Source organism: Panthera pardus, unplaced genomic scaffold, assembly GCF_024362965.1.
Source record: "Panthera pardus isolate Hobbes unplaced genomic scaffold, ASM2436296v1 HiC_scaffold_11, whole genome shotgun sequence".
NCBI lineage: Eukaryota > Metazoa > Chordata > Mammalia > Carnivora > Felidae > Panthera > Panthera pardus.
Window position 1 is genome coordinate 13,256,376 of NW_026526666.1, and position 6,650 is coordinate 13,263,025.

General features: G+C 55.0%; 1 protein-coding gene across 1 annotated transcript in view; it reads right to left on the bottom strand.

The window, feature by feature from the left end:
- Window positions 1-3,014, bottom strand: part of SLC6A17 (solute carrier family 6 member 17) — a 48,893-nt gene extending 45,879 nt beyond the window's left edge. Inside the window, exon 1 of the mRNA XM_019457782.2 lies at window positions 2,598-3,014. The gene's annotated coding sequence lies outside the window, so the exon portion shown is untranslated. The remainder of the gene's footprint in view (window positions 1-2,597) is intronic.
- Between the last annotated feature and the right edge of the window lie 3,636 nt (window positions 3,015-6,650).

A 6,650-nucleotide genomic window follows, 5' to 3' on the forward strand; every position in this document is an offset into this window, starting at 1 on the left:
AAGATCTGGCCGTATGGCAGGGGCCCCCAAAGTCCACCGGGCAAGTGCCACAACTTGAGACCAGGCCATGGTCATGGACAATTCTAAGGAGTCAGGGCCTGTGCTGGAGTCTCGCCCTGGAGCTGTTGCAGAGACAGCTGAGGGCACCCATCAGACCCAGCACAGCTCTGTCCACCACCTCCACCCCACCTTTCATAACTCTTCTTTTTTTTTTTAGATATAATTTATTGTCAAGTTAGCTAACATACATCGTATACAGTGTGCTCTTGGTTTCAGGAGTAGATTCTGGTGATTCTTCCGATTCTTCGCTCACATACAACACCCAGTGCTCATCCCAACAAGCGCCCTCCTCGATGCCCATCTCCCATTTTCCCCTCTCCCCACACCTCCCGCCATCAACCCTCAGTTTGTTCTCTGTATTTAAGAGTCTTTCATGGTCCACGACCCTGCTCTTACTCAGCATGTCCTGGGGAGACCTGAAGGTTGGGAAGAGGTCAACGTGAAGCTGAATTAGGGGTCCTTCGCAAGCACATGTGAAGCCCTGACACTTTCACTTGTCTCCACACCCCCTCTCACACCAAGGCACAAGGGCAGGGAGAGAAAGAACCACCTCTGGTTAAGGCCCATAAAGAAAGAGGTGGGGAATTAACATTTTAGAGCATCTGCCACGTGTCCAGCACTGGGCTCAAAATAAGCTTGAGGAAAAGGCACCACAGGCATCCCTCTTTTATGACCGAGGAAACCAAGGCCCCGGACGTAAAGTGACTTGCCCAAGGTCACCCCGCCCTGGCACCTGGCAGAGCCCTGGGCCCACTTCCGACCACAAGCACACAGCCTCCCCCTGGGCCCCTGCTCCAATCCCCCAACCCCAACCTGGCTCTGCGTGCCTTCCCTGTGGGGTCAGAGCTCTAGGACACCTGCCCAGTGCCTGAGTTTTGCTTGGCTCACTCTGAGGACCTGCCTACCTCTAGTCAGTGGCCCCCAAACTCTGGGAGCCCTGGCCATCGCTGCTTACAAGCCCTGGTAAAGAACTCCATTCAGCTCACAAACAGCTGACACACAACTCTGTGTGACTCAGGCCAAACGAACTCACTCCAATCAGAGCTGGTGGGCACGATTTGCCTCCTGCACTGAGTCACTCTCCAGGCTGAGCTGCAGGGATTTGCTGAGACTCACCACCTACTTAGCCACAGCTGCTTGGTTGGAGAAAAAGCCAGCACGGGAGCTGAGACCTCTGACGGTCCCAACGGATGGGCCACAGCCAAGGACAATCGGGTGTGACCTCGAAGCCCTTCCTCCTGCCTGGGTGATGGGTCCACCTGGCTGGACCATGGGGTAATGTAAGCACAGCATGAAATACAGCAATTCTTCACCATGAACCTCAACACACTCTGACCTTGTTCTCCAGACATCAATCAGTATGTACAGGACAGCCTTACAGTTAGGCTCGAACTAAAGTTTTGGTTGATTTTTTTTTTTTTTGAGCCGTTACAGGATTTTCTCAGTTCCTGGAAGTTCCTGTTAACAAGGGCAGTGCCCTCAGAAAAATCTTCCTTCTCTATACCACGACCCTGTCTTCCCAGCCCGATCCACCTGCCTCCCTTTCACAGCTGAATTGCCCCAAAGGTATTTCTGGTTAGAAATTCCCTAATCTGAAGGATCCGTTACAAATTTCTCAAAGAAGGAAAGAGGAATGAAATTTTAAAAAATAAATAAAAACAAAACAAAAACATTTTTTTTTAACGCCACTTGACAGCCACTGGGCCCGCTCAAGTGACTGGCCTCAGGATTTCCGAAGGGCTGTTTGGCCTTTAAAAAGATAACACCAGTCTTCCTTCCACGGCAGCCGCGCCCCTGGGGGAGCGGCCCTCCCCGGACTACCGTGAGCATAGCTTGGGAGGACGTTGGTTGCACAGGTATAAATGTGGCTGAGGCCTCTCCCGAGACGGCGCCCTCTCCAGACCTGCACCCCGCGCAGGTCCCCCATCTCAGCCATTCGCTTCCCAGATGTGCTTCCCTCGAGGGAAGATGGGTTCCCCGCTAGCTCCGAATTCAGCGAGGTCCAGCTCCCGGACTCGGAATTAAATATTCATCTCGGGCGTGAGCGCTCCGCTACTCCTGCCAATGTTACTGTCAAGGTCATGGGCCTGAAGCCGAGCGGCTGAGGCTGGGGTCTCCGGCCGCGCAAGAGCCTCCCCGCGGGAACTGCGCTCTGGGCGCGCAGCTCCGGGCGGCCAAACCGGCCGGGCCTCCCGCCCGGTCCTCCGCGGGCGCTTGCCTCTGCACCTCTGCCGGATTACCTCCGGAGTTCTTGGGCCCTCCTGAGCCCTGGAAGCTGGAGCCCGTTGGTGAACCCATGAGCGCGGAGCTGGGCACCCCCGATGCGCCCGAGGAGCGCGGGCCCCGGGGCTTCGTCGCCAGGCAACGGCGGCTGGAGCGGCGGGAGGAGCCCGGGGTCCGCGCAGGGCCGGGCGGGCACCGGGCAGCGCCGCCTCGCACCTCTGTCCTTAGGCCTTCCAGGCTGGGGCGGGGCCAGAACAGCTAAAGTTGCGGTGGCTGGCCGGGTACAGCCAGGCAGGGCGCGGCCCGAGACTCACCTGTCCCGCGTGAGCCGTCGCGCGGACTCGACCCCCTGCACTCCGGCCGAGCAGCTGCGGTCCCCGACGGGTCGCCGGCTCACAGCCCCTCCCGCGGGCAGCCCGAGTCTGGCGGCGGCGGGCACCGGCCGGGGCTGGGAGGGGACCCGGAGCCGCGCGTCCGCGCACGCGACTCTGCTCTCTCCTCGCTCCCTCCCTCGCCGCCGGTTCCGACTCAGATCCCGCCCGCGGCGCGCTCGAGCCTCTCTGGGGAGCAGCCCTGGGACCCAGGTTCCGTGGCGGAGGGAGCGCGTGGGGGCTGCAGGCGCCAGCGCCGAGTGTCGCCCTCCCCGCGCCCCGGCCGCGCCGGCTCTGCGGAGCGGAACGGAGCTGGGCGGAGCGCAGCGCGCACTGTTCCCTCGCTTTCCGAAAGGCCACCCTGGCGGCGGGGCGCCGTGACGCAGGCTTGACTCACGCTCGGGCCCGCGTCAGTGCGAGGCTCTGGGGCCGCAAGCGAGGCTCTGATGGCCGACGACGCAGGCGGAGGGGGTGGGCAGGGAGAGGGAGAGGGGCTAACCCAGGAGCGGCCTCTTGAGGCCCCTCCCCAGGACACCCAGACCCTGGGGCTTCATCACGGGGGCTTCCATTATCAGAAGAATGGGGCCCCAATGACCAAGGGTCTCTGGAATCCTGGGCCCCATTTTGTCACCCTATCAGGTGCAGCTCTTTGGCCCTGCTTCATGAATTCGGCTTCACCCAAAGTGCTTACTCCCCTGCTGTAGCCACCTCCACGCACCCCCGTGCCTTTGCTCACTCTTCCCCTACTTGCAATTCCTTTTCCACGCCACCGTCCTTCCATCCTACCATCCTGCAAGACCATTCCCTGTGCAGTTCAACTTCACTACAGTACTCCCCTGTTGAGCTCCTACTGTATGCTGTGGGCAGCAGGGGTTGAGAAGATCGCAGAACTGCGGGCCGCGCCTCGGGAACCGGCAGAGTGGGGTTTACCTTGATAGCCACAATACCAGCCCAAAGGACTGAGGAACTCTACAAGATGGGGAAAGTGGGGGGCTATGAAGGGAGAGGAAAATTCTGACTGGGTTCTGGGCAGGCCTTAAGGATGTGAGCTGGGATCCTGGCCTCAGAGGGTGGATAGGACTTCAACAGATGCAAGGGGAGAAGGTTGGCTCTTGTGGACAGGAGAGCACGACAAGAGCAAAGCTAGCAGAGAGTGGAGAAGTGTGCAGGCGGTGACTGCTTGAGCTGGAGGGGTGGAGCAACAGGGGTGAGGTTAGGGAGGTGGGAGCTATCCTCCTGGGCCTTGGAGGGCTGTGTGGGGAGTCTGGGATGAATTCTCTCTGCTCTAGGGGATCTTAGCATTAGAGGCAGTGTTTGGGAGGGGGTGGCGGAGGTGGGGGCTGTTTCTCAGTTGCCCTATTGACAGGCATTAGCACCGTGCCATGAACTGTGAAGACTCTGAGATTTTACCCTTGCAGAGTAAGGAGGGAGCCTGCCATGGTTTCATGGATGCTGGCAGAAGACATGAGACTCCCGGGCCAGAGACAAAGGATTTTATCACCCATAGCGCAGCAGGCAGTGCGAGCTGCACTTTCAAATCAGTTTCCCTTGATCCCCAAGTCCCATGGGAAGGATGTGGGGCTGATTCTGGGTGCTCCTGCACATACTGAAGAATTCTAAGTTTAGGAACCCCAATCCTTTATAATGGACTGCACGCAAATTTGCCAACCTTTGCCCTGGAGAGAGACATTATTATCTTAGACAGCAAACAAACCTGTCCTCCACTGAGGGAGACTGTCTTCCAAAGCTCTTCACTATGCAAATATCCTCAAAAAGATAGTCTGGAACAAAAAGCCATCAGTGCCTCTGCCCACAAGACTTGCAGAAATGTGAGACACCCATGGAGATTTATCTCCCAATGGGCATCTATCTTTTCACTCAACAGCTACTGAGTGTTAGATAGTGTTTACCTGGCACTGTTCTAGGCCCTGAGGACGCCACAGAAAACAGGACAGATAATGATCCTTATCCTCATGGAGCTTACATTGAGGTGGACCCATCCAGCAACATGGAGTGGGGTGAAGGGGCATGGCAGGAAGTAGCAAATGATACAGGAGCCATGCCAGAGGTGAACAAACAGAATGTGATGGCTGACCTGGTGGGGGATGTGAGAGAAGGATGGGGTCAGAGATGGGTGGTTTTAGGGTAGGGGAGCTCGCCGGTGGTGTGCTCATGGGAAAGGGTAGGACTTTGGAGCCTTATAGACCTGTTTTCTTTCATTCTGATTGCCGTTTACTAGAGACCTTGAGCAAGTGACATAATGTCTCTGAGCCTCAGTTTCCACATCTGTAAAATGAATAATACATATCCCATAAGGTTGTTATGCTGACCAGGTGAGAGGATTTTTAAAAATATCTGGTATTATATCTGATACGTGTGCTTTATAAATGATTGCTATTAGTGGTATTATTAGATAATTGTATTATTATTAACCAGGATGGGGATCTCAAAAGAGGGACAGATCTGGGGAGCAGTAGGAAGAAGGTAACGAGATCATGGATTTGGGATATATGAAAATAAAGTGTCTGCGGGATATCAAGACAATAACCAGGAGATGTCCTTGCTCCTCTGCCCTTGTATCACATTTACCCAGTAAAACCCCAACCTTGAATAAATGCAATACTTGGTTTCTCTATGCAAAGTTCTCTAGAGAAAAACACCATAGGGCACATGAGTGTCCCTCTGCTTTCATGGTTACCAACCTCAAATGGGCTCTCATGCAGTACAACAAGCTTCCTATGATTCTCCGGTCAACTTACTTCTCAGGTCTGATGGACGCCACTCCCACTTTCTCCGCTCTCCTAAACACCCACCCTGCTGCCCGCCCCCCCCAGCCAGTTGGAAGCCCTCTGGGTTTTCCACTGAGGATAAGTAGACCTGCCCCCATCTGCACCTACATTTGCACCTGCTCTCTCCTCCTCCTTTCTGACATAGCAGGGGAGAGTCTCTCCTGTTCCCTGCGATCAGTCCCCAGTCCACTGGGTCCCCTGGCCCCAGCCTCCTTGAGAACCTCAATCACTGTGAGTTATTCCTTCTCTCCTGTCTTATCAATCATTTCCTTTCTACTGGATCCTTCTTAGCAGGCATCTTCCTTTCACAAAGTCACTAAAGCTCTCATCCTCACCTTCTCATTTTCTTCCACACACCCTGCTTCCATTCCTTCACTCCCCACTCGCTCCTCAACCCACCTCTGTTCATCATGCTGCCTAGGGGGCTCTCTCTCGCTAGGGTCACAAGTGACCTCTATGTCACTAAATCCACGGAGCAGTCTCCAGTCCTCATCTCCCTGACCTCTCTGTGATACGTGTCTTGGTTGCCCTCTCAAGACTTCTTTCTAGAACCCTCTTCACAGGTGCCACACTCCTTGGTTTTCCTCTTACCCTTCTGGTCACCGCTTGGTTTTCCCTGCTGACCTTTAAATGCTGGACCTCCCAGAGCTCTAGCCTTTTCACCCTCTGTACGTCTCTCTGAGACCATCTCCCAGACCACTGGCTCCCACCTTTACATCTCCTTTCCGGACACCCTTCTGAGCTCCATATACGCAACCTCCTACTCTATCTTTCTACTTGACCCCCTTGGAGTCACTTCCAGCACAGATTGCAAGAAATAAATTCAACATTTGAAGTTCTACCCTGTAAACATTCCATAATTTGCTTCTTGCTCCTCCTCCAGTGCTCCCTGGCTCCGTGAATAGTTGAGCCAGCCAGAAACCCAACAATCACCCTTGAGACCTCCTCTTTATCACTGTTTCATGAAATCTGTCATTAAACCCTGGAGATTTCATCTCCTAAGTACCCCTAGAATCTGGCCACTTCTCTTTCATTCTGCTGCCATCATGCTTATCCACACCAGCATAATCACTCGCCTGGACCCTCACCGTCAACTCCTGATTCCGACTGCAGTCTTGCTGCCTTTCTCCGTACAACAGCAGCAGCACCGTGATCTTTTAGAAGTCCAGATATGATCACAGCCTTCTCAAGCTTGCAGCGTTTGGCG